This window comes from Rattus norvegicus, chromosome 12, assembly GCF_021556685.1.
Source record: "Rattus norvegicus strain SHRSP/BbbUtx chromosome 12, alternate assembly SHRSP_T2T, whole genome shotgun sequence".
Lineage (NCBI taxonomy): Eukaryota > Metazoa > Chordata > Mammalia > Rodentia > Muridae > Rattus > Rattus norvegicus.
This window is the reverse complement of record NC_141545.1, coordinates 22,382,252-22,403,237: the sequence shown is the minus strand read 5'-3', so window position 1 is coordinate 22,403,237 and position 20,986 is coordinate 22,382,252.

Sequence of the window (20,986 nt, the reverse complement as noted above, 5' to 3'; positions counted from 1 at the left end):
GGTGTGCTCAGTGGTAGAGCCCCTGCCTAGAATCCCCCAATGAGAGGCTGTGGTGTGGCTCAGTGGTAGAGCCCCTGCCTAGAATCCCCCAGTGAGGGGCTGGGGGTGTGGCTCAGTGGTAGAGCCCCTGCCTAGAATCCCCCAGTGAGGGGCTGGGGGTGTGCCTCAGTGGTAGAGATCTTGCGTAGCATGTGTTTAGTTTTCTCTCTAAACACACACACACACACACACACACACACACACACACACACACACACTAAGGTTAGAGGGATAATAGAGTGGGTAAGAGTGTTTGGTATGCAAGCATGAAAATGTGCATTTGATTCCCAACAACTGAGTTATGTGAACTTAAAAATAAAAGTGAAACAGTTAACAATGCTTCATTCCAACTTGCCATTTTCTCGATATTTTTCTAGGTCACAGGCTGGGTCGCAGTACCCTTGGGTCCCCGGTACATCATCAGGCTCTGTATCAGTTGGTCCTGTGGTCACCTTACCAGGCACCATGGGACTGCACAATCCCTGTTAGCCAGGACCGTTCCATCCGAGGCTGTGCAGCAGCCACCAGCACCCTGAACCATACCAATTCCTATGACGTCACAGGCTCCAGTGACCTCTCACTCTGGCTGGGCTACCTTCCCACACAGGGCTGGAAATGTCAGAAAGGTTCTGCCTGAGTACAGGAAACAATCACTCTCAGGACACCTCAGCCAGACTAGGCTTCCTTCACACTGCCTGGAGGTCAGGCAAGGTTCAGCCTGGCCTGCGAGGCCTCCAGCTAACCCAGCTGTGGGGACTCTGGCCTCCTACTTCCCCAGCTCTCCAAGGCCTACAACTGACCAACAGAGAAACGGAAGACTAGGGGTTGGGGATTTAGCTCAGTGGTAGAGTGCTTGCCTAGCAAGCGCAAGGCCCTGGGTTCGGTCCCCAGCTCCGGGGAAAAAAAAAAAAGAAACAGAAGACTAATCTGTCACAATGAGCTAAGGACAACCTGTGGTCATGGTACACAATACCCAACCTTGAGGTGTTCTGCAGGATTGCCTGAAGCCAGACCCATGCTGACAGGGCAGTTAGGGGAAGCAGAGGGAGTAGCCCCCATACCAGCTGCAGCTGACAGGGCAACCTTGGCCCTTTCTCTGGCAGCCTCTTCAGACACATCTCTGGTTGGCCTTTGAGTGCTGTATGGCCTTCGAGGGAGGCTGGCGCCCATTCCCTTTGACTGAGCAGCTTTCCTGGTCCCGTGGTCCTTAGCAAAGAAAGACTCAGGCAGAGAACCCAGAAAGAATTGCATATTGAATGAGGCACAAGGCCAGAGGCAGCTGTGAGATGGAGACAGGCAGAGGCCTCAGGCCAGCGATCACCAAAGGTTGGAGGGTCTGGAAGCTAGAGACACAGGGGGATGCTGGGCTGGGGTGAGAGAGAGGGAGAGTGTGGATCAACCAGTCTCAGAGAGTCATTGTGTTCTGTAGCCAGCACACCATAGACCAGGGAGAAACGGAAACAGAGACCAAAGAATAAGAACTTCTGTCTGTGTCTATGAGGGCCTTTAGGACCAGAAGGGACCCCTCAGGACATCCCTGCAGGGCTAGGGATGTTGCTCAGTTGATCAAGTATTTGTCCAGCACACACAAAGTCCTAAGTTTCATCCAGAAATACCACATAACCCCAGGACTTGTGAGGTGGAGGCAGGAGGATCCAAAGTCCAAGGTCTTCCTCAGCTACGTAGCAAATTGGAAAGCAGCCTGGGATCCTTGAGACCCTGCCTAAAAGAAGGAGGGGGTCTGCATGTAGTTTGTATGGGGGATTCAAAGACCCTCACGAAGATGAGGCTTTCCTCCCTCATTCCTGGTGTCCTCCCTCTGGAGATTTCCCACACGGAGTTGCAGCCCAGGGCAGCAGCTCGGCAGGAGAATAGCACACTGCTATCCCCCAGGGTTGGAGGTACACGACTGGGCTTGAAGGTTCCTCGAGCCACATGGCCCTATAAGGAAATTGTCAGTGTCTGACCAGTGACTACAAATAGTTCCTGTCCCTGAGACCTTCCATTAGGTAGGGGACAAGGCTACTCCAGAAAGGCTGAGCTGTCCCATCATGGGAGGTAAACAAGCCATCCATGGTGTTTATAACTCAGCCGGGCTCAACCACCTCCCCTTGTTTTGGTCCACAGTGAACCCAAGACCTGCAGCTAAGCCAGATCCTAGCAAGGATCTCAGAGTGGCCCAGGGCATCCATGCAATGTCACTCGGGTTCAACTGTGGACAGATTCACTTAGTGCTAATCAGGACGGACCTCAAGGAGGGGCCACCTTGGCCATGTGCGACTGCCTGAGACTAAAGCCAGCCAATGATATTGTCGGAACCCCTGGATATAACCATACCCCATGCCAGTAGACCTGCTGGGCTTGGCAGGAGCCAGAAAATGTCTGAACCATCTTTTTTCTCTCTCTCTCTCTTTTTTTCGGAGCTGGGGACTGAACCCAGGGCCTTGCGCTTGCTAGGCAAGTGCTCTACCACTGAGCTAAATCCTCAACCCCCCCCCCCAACCATCTTGCTAAAGCCCCTCCATCCTAGGAGTTATGCGATTATTCCACAGCTCTGCCGGCCAGCTTCTAATGGACTTCTCAAGTGCTGTGACATAGACTCGACCCTCCCCAAGTCTTTGCCAAGACCGTACAATTTCCTCAATCTGCATACCAGAGAACTGGACCCACAGGCAGAGTCTCCAAATGTCAAGCCTCTCCCTAGCTACGGGAAGAGACCAGAGGCAAAGCCTCTCTATCTTTGTGACCTGGAGCAAGTTACTCAATGTCTCTAAGCTTCACGGGGCAAAAATGGAGTCTACGCCCAGGTTCAACAACCCAAGCACCACATAGAGACTCACACCCTCTAGTCCCAGAAATCCATCGCCCTCTTCTGGCCCCTCTAAGTACTGCATGCACATGGTACACAGACACGTAGGCAAAACACCCATATATATTTTTAATGGGGTCTATGATCCCCACTTCCAAAAGTTGGAGACAGTTGGGGGTAAGTGTGAGTAAGGGTGCTGCTTGTCAGTAGGGCTATCTACTGTGGTTCCTTCTGTTTCAGGACCTAGTGCTCGGCAGTTCTGGACTCCCAAAAAGCTCAAGATTTACTAGGAAAGGTACTCTGTATGGCTCCCCATAACGGCAGCTAGACATATATCCAAGGAGAAGGGATAGCTTTGCAGGCCTAGAGAAGCAGGTTTTCAGCACTAACTGGGTCCTGCTTACTAGGAAAACCTAGCTGGCTCCCAGTGATAAAACACTAACCACACGTTTTACCCTGGGCCACACCCCATCCTAGGCCTGGAAGTTCCATTCTAGTAGCCGGGGCAGCCCGCCCCCACCACCCAGCAGCTGTAAGCAGCAGAGCGGCAGGTTCAGCGCCAGTAGAGCTGGGATGGACCTGCCCTCTGCGGGAGGCCCTAGCCACAGCATGCATGGAGCCCCAAGTCAAACAAACGCCATTCTTTTTGCTTGACAGGGACCCAAAGGTCCATGTCTGTCTCTGCTGTGTAGGGTAACCACTCAAGATGTCCCAGGGATAACCTGGGCACACACTGGGCCTCTTAAGGGCTCATTCCCTGGGCCTGCTGGGAACCTGGCTGGCAGCCAACAGTGTCCCTGCGGCGCCACACCTGGCTCTCTGGGGATTTGTTCTGAGTGACACCTTCAGGTGACAGATCTGAGATCTGAGTCCTAGACAGGCCTTACAGATGGCTGAGGGCAGGTGGAGGAGCCATCGGGGGTGGGAGGAGGGGAAGCCAGTTCCTTTGTGAGAACAAGACCCCCGAGGCCCCTTTTCTAGGGGTTCTCGTTTAGCTGGACGAAAGCCCCTAGGAAGCAGCCGCTTGCCCTCTCTGGGGTGTGCAGGGCTGAGACTGGAGTCTCAGGTTGCCAGATCACATATTTTCCAAATGACAGTTGCTACAGGCACAGGCTAGCACAGGTAGGGGCTGCTGGCTCTGCTGGGTAGGGAGGGGGCCCAGATGCCCAGAACTGCCTGGCTTGGTCTTCCTCCTGGCCCTAGTGGGAAAGAAAAAAAAAAAAAAACACTTCACATGGAGCCATTCTGCACCAGGCTCCACTCTGGGACAGCCATTCAGCCAGGAGCAGGAGACTATCGCTTGACTGTGTGGTATGATCTGCAGGGTCAGTCAGGTCTGCTCTGTACCTGCCCCTGGACACTAACTACATAGTTCAGGCTCGAAGCTGCCCTCACAGCTGGATTCCTATAATCCCCACCATCTGCTAAGGAAAGAACAGGAACTCCTCTAACTGCCAGGCTAGGACATCTAGAAACTTCTCCCAGAGCTATTCTGGAGTTTGCATGTGACGTCCACTGTTTTCCCCAACAGAGTCACCTCTCAGAAGACCTTAGGGGACTCAACCTTTACAACCACTTCAGTTCTCTCCACCCCTGGCTCCTTTTCTCTCGTTTTAAAAATTACTTTTTAGGGGTTGGGGATTTAGCTCAGTGGTAGAGCGCTTGCCTATCAAGCGCAAGGCCCTGGGTTCGGTCCCCAGCTCCGAAAAATAGAAAAAAAAAAAAAAAAAGAAAGAAAGAAAAATTACTTTTTAGGGGCCTACAAGATGGCTCACAAAGGTAAAGGTGCTTGCTGCCAAGCCTGATGACCTGAGTTCAAATCCCACAGGACCCATGTGCGGGGGGATTAATTTTTGTTTTCTAAATCGGTCTCTGAGCTCCACGAGTACACCACTGCATGTGTGCACCCCCACACACCCACATGCAAATACATAAATAAATGCCAAAATAGTTTAATTTCAGCGTACAAAAATAACGATGTCGTTGTAACATTCCCATACATCATGGTGCTTTCCTCAGACACAACCCCACTGTCCTTCCCCACTTCTGCTTCCCAATAGACTTCCGGGTGTCTGTGCAAGTGATGACTTTGGGCTTAGCTGTGAAGTACTAGAGGCACAAACTAAAAATAGGCTTTGGGGGCTAGAAAATGCCTTCCAGGTTCTCCCTCAGGCCTTAAATGAAGTCATGGTTTGTCCCCAAACTCTCCTGCGAAAAGACGTTATGTCTTGAGGTTGTCAAATGTGAAGGATTCAGTGTTGAGACAAGAGTTAGCCCGGAAGCTTCAACTCAAAAGAAGTCCCGGGGCTGTCCCACCCCACCCCTCTGGCTCTACAGTGAAAAGTATTGCCCCGAGGGTCTTGGCTGACAGAAGCACGTGAGCTGTGGTTGCTCTGGATTCCTGATCTCGCCAGCACTGGTGCAGGTGGAGATCTGACAGGTGAGTCCCCCACCAATGCATTTAAAGGCTCTTCTTCTGGACTCTGCACTTGTCCTGCCTCCCTGAGAACCTAGAGCAAGCAACTTCTACCTTCCAGATAAACACCCACAAGTAAAAGATACTCTTGAAGCCTGGGATGAAGGAAAAAAAAAAAAAAACCATCCAGAAATGCAGCCACCCCAGCCTGGAGTGAAAGGGGAGGGGGTGTAGTGTGGGGTCCCTCCCAGGCAGCCTGGGGCGCACAACGGGCTTGCTGCTTTATGAATTGATTTGAGACTTCGGGCCTGATCTCCGGTGACATGTTATTTGGGTAACCTGCAGTTTTCTATCCACACGGTAATTTTCACCTCCCTCACTGTCAAGCAGAAGACAAGCTTTCACCTTAAGTCGGGACTGCTACCAAAATAGCAGGCGAGGCCTTCTAAATGAAAGTAATCGCACAAAGGACCCTGACTGACAGGCACACAATGGGCGCCCCGGTAATGTCCGGGTGTTCAAAGAGGCCCAGGTGGGCAGACGGGAATGGGCTTGTACCCAGGCGCTGCTACGTCTCCCTCTCCGATTCTCAGGGGATCCCAAGGCACGAATTAGCAGAGCCAGCTATCGCCAGCCCTGGAGTTTCTGCTTAAACCCTTTCTAAACCCCAACAAAAGTCTGATTACAGTTTAGTTGAGATGGTGAGAAAGAGGAAGGAACTGGGAGATTGAGTGATTAGAATCTGTTTCCTCTCCTGCTTCCTCCTTTCCACTGTGGGTCCTGAGGATACCCTTTCTTCCTTTAGTTCAGCAAGTCCATAAACAAAATGCACCTCCTGGTGACATCAAAGGCAACTGTAAGTGAAAAGTGTGGCCTGGGGCAGGGGCAGACAGGCCTGGGCTGACCCCTCAAAGGAGCTCAGTACTGTTTCCTGGCAATAAAAAGGAAGAGTCAAAGGTCCACGGAGGTCTCGTGTGAAGCCAGTGGCTGAACTTAGCCGTGCATGGCAACTGCGAGCAGGCAACTGGCGTAGACATATCCCCGAGTGGGACGGCCTGCCAGACCCCCAACAGCCAAAGGCCCTCTCACTCCCAAGCAGGGCCCCTCACCTCTCCAGCAGGGGCCTCTCGGCGGCGGCTGCGGCTCCCTTGAGCTGCACTCCTACCTAGGATCTCATTGTGGCTCGGTGGGTGGCCCCAGGGAAAGCTGGAACAATGAGGAGGCTCAGTCTCCCTCCCACAGAAGGGACCCTGCTCCCTCCGCCTGCCTGCTTCGGGAGCCTAATGAATCAGTGTTTGTAAAAGATGTGAGCATCAGATGAAAGGGTTGCGGAGGCCTGCCTTTTAGAGAAGACCAGCGTGCCAGCACCCCCAGAGCACCCAGGAGCACTCTGGAACACCCAGAGCACATCCCCACCCTTGCCAGAACACCCCAGAGTTAGCCACAGCCAGATCACCACTGCCAACAGTGGAGGCAACAGGGGACCATGTGGCTGGACCAGTCCATCATTTGACAAACCCACCGCGTGACAGAGGACTCCATGTCCCCCTTGCTCTCAGCACCTGTGTTTGGGCAACTGTTCCCCGACCCAGGTTTCAAGTTCATGCTTGTCAGTGGGAAATGATCCACAGGAGCTCCTGTGACCTGGAGGGTGGACACCTTAAGGGACTGTTCTCTGTTCTGGAACCTAGCCTTAAGGTGTGCAGGAGCATGGCTCAGCTGCAGCCCGGGGGCTCTGCCTTGCCAGACCCAGAGGACAGGACCCAAAGCAATCAGATCCAGCTGGCAGACCTACAAGATTCAGGTGAGTAGGCACAAACTAGCTCGAGCCAGCGACTACATGCTGTGCTCTGAATGCTCTGCCCTATTCCCCCTCCCTGTCCCCCCCTCCGTCCCCTCACTTCCCCCCCATTTCCCTCCCTCCTCCTTCTCTTCTTCCTCCTCCTCTGCCTCTTCTTCTCCCTCTCACTTTTCCTCTAAATGCCCCAGTACACCTCCACTATCTCCAGCCTTAAGTCTCCATCACTAGTCTGTTCTTGTCACATGTCCTCAGACATCTGCTCAACCCTTTCAGATGTGCTGGGTCACAGAAGGCCATAGTTGTGGTTCCAGAACCAGCCTAGCCCTGCCAAAATCCTGATGAAAGAAGCCGGTACAGTAGAAACTGAACTCACACACCCATACCCACATGTGTACACACCCATACACACACACACACACACACACACAATATACACATGAAACCAGACATGTACACATCATGCGCACACATCACAGATATACATAAGCACATGTGCATATATGGACACATGTTGCACATGCATGCAAGTTCGTGCACATACATGCAGACATACCCATCAAGCAACCACCACAGAACGGGCCTAGCTTCTTTGGCAGTTGCCTGGCTTCCTGAGTAACACCATTGCTAAAATAGAATTTCACCTATACCTGTCCATGCATTCAATTCAGACATTAGCAGTTGTTTTAGTTTGGTTTGGTCTTTTGAGACAGGGTCTCACTCTGTAGCCCCAGGTTAACATTGAACTTGAAGCCATTCTCCTGCTTCAGCCTCTCCCGTGCTGAGGTCACAGGCGTGTACCATTATGCCCTAGAAAGTTTCGAATCACACATGTGCTCACAAGCTGTGTTCTGATGCTCTCTGCCCAAAGATGAACTCCTCATCTCTGGTTGAAGAGGAAAAGCTGGCGCCCAACTGGACTGAGTGACTCTCACAGGTGGATTACAACCTGCCCCTTAGGGAGCATCAGGTGGCCTGAGGGGCAGGAACCAAGAACACAGGAATTAGGGTCTTCTTTTCCAGCTGCTGGTCCCACCGTCATGCCTCCCCAACTGACACTAGAGGTTTGGGCAGTCTGGGTCTTGGCAGCCATGCCCGCACCAGCAACCCGTTTGCATTCTCAGCAGGCCCCAGTATGAAGCTGAGGAACACAGGTCACTCACAAAAACAACCACAGAAATGCCGACTCAGCAGAGCAGTCCCCACCCTGGCTGAGCGGGCTCACCCTCACCCAGCAGCAGCCTTGAGGCCCTGGCCATCCATCAATGTCACCAGCTCTATTCTAAAGGCTGCCTCTGGCTGCAGCTGCTTCCGCCACACAGAGGGAAAGGGTGGAGGGGGGCTCCACGTGGGGCCGGTTGCTGGCAAAGGTGCCCCGGTCAGGATGGGAGATACCCAGCTAGAGGCACATTGCTGGCCAGCTGCAGCCCAGGCCCTTTCTGAGGTCACAGTCAGACAAAGGCTTGCTAAAAGAGAGTTTCTCTCTGCGGCTAGCCTCTAACCAGTGGAAGCAGCTAGAGGTTAGAGTCGATCAAATTAAAACAAGGAACCAGAACACAGCAAGTATGAGTCCAGAAGCTTCAGGGCTGGGGGCGTGGCTCAGTGGTAGAGCCCCTGCCTAGAATCCCCCAGTGAGAGCTGGGGGCGTGGCTCAGTGGTAGAGCCCCTGCCTAGAATCCCCCAGTGAGGGGCTGGGGCGTGGCTCAGTGGTAGAGCCCCTGCCTAGAATCCCCCAGTGAGGGGCTGGGGCGTGGCTCAGTGGTAGAGCCCCTGCCTAGAATCCCCCAGTGAGGGGCTGGGGTGTGGCTCAGTGGTAGAGCCCCTGCCTAGAATCCCCCAGTGATAGGATGAGTAGGAGTGAAGCTCAGTGCTGGAGGCCCTGCCTAGCATATATGTAAGGCTCTGGGTTTCGTTTCCAGCACTGGGTTGGGACCGAGAATTGGGGAAAGAACTCTCTCAGCATCCTTGACTCCTTAGGTCCAGGTTCTCTAACCCTGTTTCTCTGGGTGTAAGCCTGCAGTTTGTAGCCAGAGTGGCCCCTGCCTCACCGCAGCCATGTTTATTGCTGGACCTGTTGAGAGCTCTGGCCTTGCGTTATGGGCCTTCTCGTCTGCAGGGCCCACCCTTCTCTGTGTGTGAGGTGTCCTTGTGGATGGAATTGGGGGACCTATCCCTGTCCCCAAGGGGTCACTTTAGCCAAACACTTCTGTCCAGGCCTCTTAGTTTAAGGACACCCAGGAACAGAGTCTTGGCAATACCTCTCTGGAAGGCAATCCCAGGCGCTTCTGGAAGGGAATAGTTGGGGATCCCTGTGGCTGCTATGTACTTCAGACCAGCTCTTAATACTCCTGAACCCTCTACCCAAATTGATGCATTTTGTATGCTAACAAACTGTTGGTGACTGAGGACCTCAGGCCATAGAATTAAAGAAGGTTCAAGTTCTGGGACCTGGAGAGGAATGCAGCTAAAGGCTCATGAGTGGCCAGTGAGGGAACCAACCATGCCAATCGACAAAGACAGAAAAATCTAAACCACATGTATGCCTAGATCTCTTTTTTTCCTCCACGTACCAGGGATTGTGGTGGGACTAACAGGGCCTGTTTAAAAGAAGGAACTTTGACTTTCTCCCATTTGTACTAATTTACTCAGGTATGGTCATGTTTATGCCTGGCACTTCCGTCTCCACAACTCTTCTTAGCCCTCCCCTACCCCCAGCCCATTGGCTCTACCCCAGCAGCTACCACCAAGGGGAGGGACGAGCTCTTCCCAGAGCTGCAAGGCATAAAAGGCCAGTCACTAGCCTCAGCTGTTCCCATGGCTGACACTTGAGACCCGGACTTAGCTATTTTTTATCCATTAAGTAATCCTACTGGAAGCCAGAGAGAAACCAAGCCCTACCTTGAGCAGGGGCCAGGAGGACCGTTGAGATAAAAGGTCATGCTAAGAGTGGCTGCGGGCTCTGCCATTGTCCCAAGCCAGCTTCTGAATGGAGTAAGGACTTGGAAGAAATGCTCGGGTATCCAACAGGTTGGACACTTGGCTACTAGGCAGATCTTGGGGCAGATTCTTGTTGAGAAAGACCCATAGGTCAGAGCACCTGGGTCTTAACCCCGAGGTCCCCTTTCCTAGCTCTGACTCTTCACCCACACAAGCCTCTTGTCCTATCTTCAGAATGAGATCGGCTGGCTGGAGTTCAGTTTCCTTAATTACCGGTTGAAGAACCTGGAGAACCTCACAGCAGGTATTCAGCAAAGGTGGTTTTCAGGTCATGCCTGCAGAAGGGTCAGAGACCTGAGACTCTGGGGAGTATGGTTTGGTGTCCAGGAACTCCACAGTGAGGGCCTCTAAGACCAATCTTGAAAAGGCTCCACCCCTGACATTGTCTTCAACTGGATAGAGTCCCAAAGCAGCCCCAAAGCAGAGGCACATTGAAAGCAGTCTCCCCCACCCCACCCCACCCCACACACGAGAGAATCCCAGGAATGGAAGACTTCGCACATGTTGGCATTTCTGTTCTCTATTCCTCCCACGCACTAAAGTATTGGGATTGCCAGTTCCATAACCTGTAACTAGGTCTCCAAATTGCCAAACGTTTTAACCCAGAACTCCACACATCTGGCACAGAGAAGGTAGTCATTTGGTGGATGGATGGTGAGTAGATGGAAGGACTGGTTTACAGATAAGATGAATGGTCAAAGGGATTGGTGGGTGAGTGAATACATGAGTGGATGGGGGGGTAGGAGGGTCGATGTATGGATGGTAGAGGGTGGATGGATGGATGGATGGATGGATGGATGGATGGATAGTGGATGGATGAGTGGATGGGAAAATGGATGGATAGTTAGTATGGGTGAATGGACAGATGGATGGTGGTGGGCAGGTAGTTGAGTGTTGGATGGTTATGGATAGATGGATGGAGAGATAGGTGGTTACGTGGATAGTGGATAAGTAGATGGATGAATAGGGATTGGTAGGTAGGTCAATGAGTGGATCAAAGCAGACTTCCATCCATATGGGCTCGGAACACCAAGCAGGTAACCTTTCACCTGAACCATTGGAAGAGGAATCTTAGTCAAATGCTTCAGTTTCCCTACAGAGTCTTACACCCTTCTCTCCCCTCCCATTGTCTAAACTGAGCCATTCCCTCTCGAAAAGTTAACCGAGGCATTCTGTCTTGCCTATCTCTTCCCACTGCCCTGTCCCACTGTCCTCGGGGACATATGTAGTACTTTTCCCATTTGCAGATTGGAGGTCAAGTCCCTCCCGCAGCCTCAACCTGTGCCCCGACCCACTGGGTTTAGGCCTAGCATGACCAAGATGGTATCTTCAGCCTTTCTTAAATGTTTGAGACGTTCCTCCTCTTCCCTCCTTCCACCTGCCCCACCAACAGCTACATCCTCAGTCCTGTGATGTTTTGGGAACATCTGGAGAGAGACACAGAGACTGAATCCTGTGAGCCTAGGGTGTCAGTCAAGATCAGTTCAAAGTGCCCCCCAGAGCCCTGACCTGAGACCTCCAGCAGGTCCTATCCCCATGGTAGAAAGGGGAGTATAGAAGCCCAGGATCTGAGCCCAATCCTGAGTCTTCCCTGTATTGAGGGGACCAAAGCCAGATCTGGTCTCCAGCCCAGGACATCCTCTACACGGCCTCACAACCCCAGCCCTGAGGTGCCTCAAGGTAGTAGTAGTTTGAGCCATCAGCAGGCATATTTAGAATTACTGCCCCCGTCCTATGCCTCGTGTCAAGGTGGTACAGAGCCATGTCTGATGTTCTCTGCATGTGTATTTGTGCATATGCATGTGTATCTGCAAGATCCTGTGCATATGTGCATACATGCATGGGAGAGCCAAAGGTTAACATCAGACTACTCACCACTGAATCTGGAGCTCACCGATTGGTCGTTTGGTCCATCCCCAGTGATCCTCCCTGCCTCCCCACACCCAACACTGGGATTACAAGCATGTACTATGCTGGTTTTTTCCCATAGCTTTTGATGGGATCAAACTCAGGTCCTCACTCCATTTCCCAAGCCCTCCCTTGTCTATTCTCCAACTGTAGCCAGCTGGCTTCGGCATCAAGCAGGCTTTTCTGAATTACAGAGTATTTTCCCCCAGCAAGCTCAGCCTGTTTGCCTTGGCCCCAGAAATAGGACCCTGCTCAGTGCCCCTCCCTGAGACCCCCCCCTGGAATCTAAGGTATGTGGGTCAGGGTCCCAAGGGTCCTGATACCCCATATACAGTCACAAAGCCTTCCAGAAGAAAGGCAAGACCCTGCCTGCCTCCAAGAGCAATGGCCACTTGTGTTAGGAAAGCTGGGGGTCCCAGCAGGGTGGGTGGCCTCTCTGCCCAGCTGCTCTGAGCCTTAAGGGTAAGGGAGACTTCACAGAGTGACCACAGAATCATTTGCCCTCTGCCCATCACGATGAGAAACAGTGACGGGACAACACTGGTGAGCTGAAGAAAGACAGCAAACAGCTGCCATCTCCCTGTTGTAAACTCGAAACCCCTAGCAAGCTTCTTCCCTATCCCTACTCCTCCAGAAAGCAAGCTCTCACAGCTACCTATGCCGCCCGCCATTAAGTCTTGGGCTGAGACCCACAGTCTTCTCTGGCCAGCCAGACCCACTAGCATCTGAGCCATTCCATGAAATGAGAAAGGAGCACAGAGTTGCATGAGGCTGAGGCTCCTCCCTCCCTAGGGCCTGGGCCATCTAGGCAAACGTCAGAAGATGCTGGATCTGACATGCAAAGACATGAGCCCCAAGAGCTGGGAGAAACCCCCAGATGGCCAGACTAGGACACGTGGGCTGAGCTCAGGAACGTGATGATCTCATCTGTGTTCCTGGCCTGGAGGCCTGGATGTGTAAGGTGGATCCGGGCAACTCATGCAGGCCACAAAGGTCCCCTGAGCACTCTGGGTCTGCTGAGCCCTTGAACACGAACCAAGAGGGAACTGAATGTCAAGCGTCCACTGGGCCCCTGCTTCTCACACCCTGCTGGGTTTGTCCTTGGCAGAAGTCCCACCCCCGTACGATCCTCATCCTCTGTCTTGCCTTCTTCTGATCCGGAAACCTTCTCCTGTCTCTACCACAGTCCCCATAGCTTATGAAGTGGGCAAGTGAGGGACCACATGTGTAGATCCAGTTCATCCAAACTCGTGTAGATTAAAATGGGAAACTCAAAGCAGGAACATTCATGGACAAGTCTTTTATGGATTTCCGGAGACCCAGATAGAAGCCAAAGCCCTACTTCTGAAAGCCAGAAAACACAGCCAACCTACTAACACACAGCGTGGGTACTGAAGAAATGAGCGGCAATGTCCACACCACCATGGACTATTACTCAACCCTGAAAAGAAGGAACCTGTAGGATGCTGGGGAAAGACAGCTTTTTTTTTTTTTTTTTTTTTTTTGGTTCTTTTTTTCGGAGCTGGGGACCGAACCCAGGGCCTTGCGCTTCCTAGGTAAGCGCTCTACCACTGAGCTAAATCCCCAGCCCCAAGACAGCTTTTTAAATGTATTCATGTATAGAGAAAATGGAGGCACCAAAGGCACCCGGGCTTCTGACTCTGATTGTTACTTGCCTAACATGCGTGAGAGTTGTAAAACATATTTACCAAATCCTGGTGCGGGGCTCCTTCCCAACATAGGCCATTCATGTTCCTGGATGAAAGACACACACAGCCTTATATTTTAATTTGTCTGAAGCAGCACAACAGCCAGGTAGCTGCCTGCCCTCCGTGCTGTCAGAATCCACTTTCCTATCCATACCCATGTTGTTGTTTACTGCACTTTGTTTGGGCTGCTCTTAGCTCAACTGGCAGCCGTCTGGGCCATGCTCTCTTGGCCCAGAGGCCATTGCCATTCTTCTTGTTTCTCTATCCCTGCCGTTCTCTCTTTCTCCCCTTCCTCATGATCTCTCTCCTGGACGCCCCTATGCCTCTTCTCCTCAGCTGTTGACTGCCCCCACCTTTATTTGCCAATCAGAATTGACTGGGGGCAGGGTCCCTCAGGCTAGGTGCAGATATCAAATCTTAGAGGACAGCACTTAGCTTTACAGTAGATAGTAAAGGACAAAAGTCTCAAGGCACGAGAGTCCTGAACTTGACTTTCCAGCACCACATATAAGGTATGGCGGTTTGCACTTAAAATCCCAGCACTCAGCGGGTGGAGGCAGAGGCAAAAGAGTCAAGGTCTGGGCAGGGAGATGGCCGCATGGATAAGAATACTTGCTGTGTATATTTGAGGGCCTGAGTTCAAATGCCAGCTTCGATATAAAGGGCTGAGCATGGCTACACACATCTATTGGTAGTGCTCCTGGGGGTGCAGTCAGAAAGACTGTGGGGCAAGATGGCTGTCTGCCTAGCTCCAGATTCAGTGAGAGAGCCTGTCTCGAGGGGGTAAGGCAGAGAGTGATAGAGCAGGACACACGTGATCACTGGAACTTGTACTTGCACACAAGTGCACGTGTGCACATGAATGCACAAGTTCAAGGTCATCCTCATCTACTTAGAGAAATTGGAGGTCAGTCTGGACTAAAAGAAAAAGAGAGACAGCTAATCTGAATTAGATACACGGCAGGGACACAACCTTTGTGAGGACACCCACAGGATTGTAAACTTGGGTGGCACTGTAAACTGTGGCAGGGCAAGTGGGTACTACAAGCTCATCGCCCCCCAACCTAGTGCTGTTATATACATGCACTGTCATGTATATACATGTCAAAGTATATGCAGTAAGTATGAGCAGAATTTAATGATTGAGAGCACTGTCTGCTCTTCCAGAGGACCCAGGTTCCAGCAACTTACAACAGTCTGTAACTCTAATTCCAGGGGATCTGAAAACACACACACACACACACACACACACACACACACACACACACACACACACACTGGCTTCTGTGGGCATCGGGCAGACATGTGGTGCACATACATATATGCAGGCAAAACACCATGTGATAGCTATTCCTGGTTGTCAACGGCATCTGGAATGAACTACAACCCAGAAATGGAGGGCACACACCTGTAACCCTGATCTTGAGACTGGAAGACACAGGCTTCTGACCTGGATCTTGACATGGGCTGAAACACAGTTTTAATCCAGATCTTGAGGCATAGTGGCCATGAAAAACTTAGGCCCAAGCAAGGTAGTGTACACCTTCAATCCCAGGAGACTGAGGCAAGCAGAACTCTGGGTTCAAGGCCAACCTGGGACAGAGCAAGTTCCAAATGCAGGCGTGGTGGTTCACATCTTTAATCTGGTCCATACCTTCTGTTGGAGGCCCACATAAGGATGTCAGAAGAAAGACCACTCACTCTTCTCTGTCCAGTTGCACCTTGTCCGGTGCCAGCGGAACCTACTTCTACAGAAGACCAGCTTAAACAACTAGCCTCGTAAGACTGAGCAATTACTAAATTCTTGGAAAAAGCTGCCCATTGTTGGCTTAGTCAGACTACAGACTGTAAGTCATTCCCAAAAAATTATCTTAATGTATAGAGACATTCCATAAGTGCTGTGACTCTAGAGAATCCTGACTAATACACACCTAGACACGTACAATAAAAATAAAGCTTCTTTTAAGAGAAGTGTGTGATGGTTGCTGTGTGCCGGTTGCAAGGTAGTAGGTCTGCTTCTGAAAGAGCCGTGCTCCGAAGGGGCAGAGATAGGAAAAACGAGCAAAGTCTTCGCTGCTGCAGTTCAAATAGGCAACCAAACAAAAGGAGGCAAAGGGGTGTGGGCGTTGAGGGTGGGACATATTCACAGCACTGGGCAGTGGTAAAACTTCTCAATACTAAAGCTGGGTGCTGCTTCAGTGGATTGAGCACTTGCCAGGCAAGTGTGAGGACGTGAGTTCAGATGTCCAGCAGCCAAGTAATATAAATACCAGGTAGGTCTGGCAGCCTGCCTGTAATCCCAGCACCCCAGAGGACAAGACGGGGAATCCCCAGAACAAGCTGGCCAGCCAGCCTAGCCAAACCCATAATCTCTGAGTCCACCCGAGAACCCCTGCCCAAAGCATCGAACTCCAGCTTCCATGTACATGCATAAACCGTGCACGCACACACACCTGCACACACGTGGGCGCACGCGCGCACGCGCACACACAAACACACACACAAACACACACACACACACACACACACACACTATGCAGAGAACTTTCCAGTGTTTCATTTGAAACCGTGTTAGGATCTCCCTCCCTCAGCTTGGACAACTATTTCAAAATAAAATAATTTTAAAAAGCTTTTCATACATGTATTTATTCATTTGCATATGTGTTCATATGTGTGCACATGTGCACGGGCACAAGTCACAGTGTGTGGACGCCAAACTAGAGACTTTCAGTAGTCAGGTCTCTCCTTCCATCTCAAACTCGGTTCATCTGGTCCAGGCTCAAGTTGAGTCACCTCACTGGCCTGCAAATAAAACGCATTTGAAATAAATAAGTCACCTATAAGAGCCTAGAAAGCATAGGGCAGGGGGTTCTATGATTTCTACATAAAAACTCAAAACCTTTTGTTTGACAAAAAAATTGTTCCGGGATTAAATAGATGCGTAACAGAATGAGCAAGCATTTTCCCATTCTGTGATAGTCAAAGGGTTAATGGCTCCCGATATATAAATAGGTTCTACAAATAAAGAAAAGGGCAAGCATTAAAAGAACAGAATGAGCCAGAGAAATGAAGAAATGACAGAAAGAGGAAATGCCAACAGTCTTTAATCATACAAAACATGCTCAGAAAATAGCCTGTGGAAAAATTTTAAAACTGAGGCATTTCTGTCTTTGAGAATGTGAATAAAAATGAATATTTTGGTATTACAATAAAAAGAAACTTTAAGTGTGGTTCAGGGCACAAGCTAAGTGATTGAGTTTTCAATTAAAATTTTTTATGAGAACTTAGTACAGGCAAGTATTTCCCAAACTGAGATGCTTAACAGTATAGCAATACTGGGGGCAGGGAGGGGCTGGGGGCGTGGCTCAGAGATAGAGCCCCTGCCTAGAATCACCCAGTGAGGGGTTGGGGGCGTGGCTCAGAGGTAGAGCCCCTGCCTAGAATCCCCCAGTGAGGGGCTGGGGGCGTGGCTCAGAGATAGAGCCCCTGCCTAGAATCCCCCAGTGAGGGGCTGGGGGCGTGGCTCAGTGGTAAAGCTGGTGCCTGGAATGCCCCATTGAGGAGCTCTATGGTGTGTGTGTGTGTGTGTGTGTGCGCGCGCGCACGCGTGCACACATGCATGCACGCGTGGCTTAGTAGTAGAGCACCTGCAGAGATTATGCCAGTGAGAGGGTGGGGACATGGCTCAGTGATACAAATACCAAAGAGCATTTGTTTTAAAGAATGAATTACCTTAATTTTACATTTTAACTGCAAATGGCACTGTATTACATTCAATTTAGTGAATATATGACTAAGCGTAGCATCATCTGTTTCTTTTTAGCTTTTTTTTTTTCTATTCTTTTTTTTCCGGAGCTGGGGACTGAACCCAGGGCCTTGCGCTTGCTAGGCAAGCGCTCTACCACTGAGCCAAATCCCCAATCCTCTTTTTAACTTTTAATGTAAGCCTGAGACACTTTATTTCAGCTATCAATCTACTCATTTTAAAGATTATTTATTCATTTATTGATGTGTGCATGTGTGCATACCTGCTTCTGTCTGTTTGTATGGGTGTGTGCAAATGTGCCTGCATGTATGGAAGGCAGCTGTCGATTCCAAGTCTCTCTCTCTCTCTCTCTCTCTCTCTCTCTCTCTCTCTCTCTCTCTCTCTCTCTCTCTCTCTCTCTCTGAGACAGGATGATCTCTCAGTGAACCTGGAGCTCACCTGTAAGCTGGTCAGTAATCTCCAGAAATCTACCTGTTTCTCGAGAATGAGATTGCAAAGCCATGTCCTACACCCAGACTTTTATATGGGTGCTAGGGATTTAAACTCAGGTCATCATGTTTGAAAAGCACTTTACCCACCAGTCATCTCCCCAGACCTCATGTACCTATCAATTTAAATCATTCTCTCCTTTCCCCAGTCCTTCCTCCCATCTCAGGAAGAAAACTTAGCTTTGGGAGACCTGGCTGTTGAGTGATGTTTCCAAGCTTCAAGTCTAGCTACCCATCCATGCTTCTTAATTATCCTTCAAGGGAGGGATCACGTCTCCTGGTCTCCTAACATTATTCAGAAGGAAGTGGGTCTCTCAATGATGGCCTTACAAGTTAAAAAGTTTGCATTACCTAGGCTTATTCCTGAGGAAATCACATTGCCCTTCATCCATCTTGTCCTCTGAGGGGTGGCCCCTGGGGCCTCCCAAGAGAGATGACCAGATTGGTCATTTAACTGGACTCAGAATCACATCCAAAGTAAACAAACAAACCTCTTGCCTAGAGTTTCTGATTTTCCCAGACTCAGATCTGGATCCTCCAAGCAAACTTAATACTCAGAGCCCGGCAGAAGGTTACCAACCTGGGGTCTCCAGTATTCAGTGGTCGTACCACAACCCTGCAGACACTGAGGCCATACCTCTAACCACGCCCAGCAAAGCCCTTTTAATTTGTGATGACATCACCCAGCCATGTCTGGAGAAAAGTCCCTGCTCACAGGAAGGTGACATTTGTGGTAATCTCAGAATAGTTCCAAGAGCTGTTCTCCACCCTGAACCTCCTGGAAGCCACGCCTATGAGGACAGAAATCTCAAAGCCCCAGAGCCTTTGGTGCTCCAGTGGGAGCATGAAGAAACTTCCAGAAGAGCCATTAAGTCATAGCATCTAGGATCCTGTGAGAAACAGTTGCACAGGGGAAAAATGGACTGAAAAAAAACCCTAATGGATTGGTGGGAGAGAGATTTGCCCTAGAGCTTCAGAGGGAACCAATCCCAGGACACTTAAGAGAGACGTTCAGCCTCCAATGAAAGAGGCTTAGTTCCTGTCACTTATAGTCCTGCTTATAACCGCCTCGGAAAACATGTATGGTCACCACAGAGCACTGGCTTGTGTAGGAAGAACCCCAGCCACTATGGTCCACATCCAAGCAAGGGAAAGACTATTATTACTGTTGTTGAGAGACCCTGAGCCAAGAACTCAGGATCTGTCCAAGGTCCCAACTGCCAGAATCGGGACATTATAAAGGGACCTTGGGCAAGAAGCCCTGTGTCTTTGTGCCTTAGATTCTGCGTTCATGGAGTACTCTGTGATTCTTGTGCCACACTCATGCGGTGCTCAGGGATTGGATAGAGTTTGTAGAGGACTGCCTGGTACTGACTGCAGTAGGTTTGCAAGGTATGAAAGCTGAGATCACCCTGCACTACCAGGGCTTGGCTGCTCAGCAGAGTGCCTTGCAAGTCTCAAGAGTCGACAACTTTTGTATGGCTACGAGGCAGGGACTGGCTGTCCCTTACTCCTTCCTTGCTCAGCTGACCCTACCCTGGACCCTAAGGGAAGACACGAGTATTGAAAATTCCCTACCCTGCATATGGAAAGAGAGGCACAGGCTGGCTTAGGATGGTGCTGTTAGGAACGACGTTCTCCCCTGCCATCCCTCACTCTGAGGGAGGAACACAGGGAAGATGCAGGAGACACTGAGACCAGGAGAACAGGACATGAGTTCTATATCGATCCCTCTCTGGAGTCTTCAGTGTTCCCTTCCAGCCAAGCTTTAGCTATGGGTGCGTACAGTCTGGGCTCAGATCCCTGTTCAGTGTTTGCAGTTTTCCAGGACCAGGCTAACAGGAACACAGGATGTCTCTTAAGAGTGTACGCATACCTGATGTCCAAGAGGAGATGCAGGATGCCTCTGCCAAATCCACAGAAGTCTGTGGTACCCAGTGCCAGGATGGCCTCAGCTCTGGGCAGGTACTTTTGGGCTAGTCCCTCTCCTACCTGCTGTGTCCATCCATCCAAGGGGATGCCAGAGCCCTGGAACAAGTGCGGACATAAGGCACATGGGTGCAGGCATACCTGTGAGACACTCCATGACCCAGAAAGAGCCTGCTTTACTTACAGCAAGCCTGTAAATTAAGTACCATGCTCATACACCTATAGAGCTGTCCTTGGGTGTCAGATAGGCTCTATACACAGTACCAGGAATTGAATCTAGCTCCATGCACATGCTAGTCAAGAGCTCTACCACTGAGCTGTCCACCACAGTCCCTAGCCATCCAAGAATGGGTGTGTGTGTGTGTGTGTGTGTGTGTGTGTGTGTGTATGAATACCAGAGGTCAGTGTGTGTGTGTGTGTGTGTGTGTATGCATGTATGAATACCAGAGGTCAGTGTGTGTGTATGCATGTATGAATACCAGAGGTCAGTGTGTGTGTGTGTGTGTGTGTGTGTATGCATGTATGAATACCAGAGGTCAGTGTGTGTGTGTGTGTGTGTGTGTGTGTATGCATGTATGAATACCAGAGGTCAGTGTGTATGTGTGTGTGTGTGTATGCATGTATGAATACCAGAGGTCAGTGTGTATGTGTGTGTGTGTGTGTGTGTGTGTGTGTGTGTGTGTGTGTGTGTGTGAATGCCAGAGGTCAGTGTAGGGTCATTTCCTTATTTCCCATCACTTTTTTTTTTTTTTTTTTTTTTTTTTTTTTGCCAGAGAGCCGATGAATCCTCCTGTCTCTGCTCTCCACTGCTGGTTTACAGGCATGCGCAGCCAGGCCGGGATTTTTACACAGGTTCTGGGGATCCGACTCATGTCTGCGTGTTTGTGTGCCATTGTCTCTCCTGATGGAGCCATCGCCCCAGACCCTTCAAGCAGTTTCTACATACAACTCATGCCCACAGTAGATGTGTAAGAGAGCTCTTGACATCGCCCTGGATGCATACATAAAATATCCAGTTAAAGAGAAAATAAAGGACGAAGTCCCCAAGGCCACACAGGCTGGTGACAGAACTGCTAGCACTTGACCCTACACCAGGCTGCTCATTATTTAAATTAAACAACTTTGCC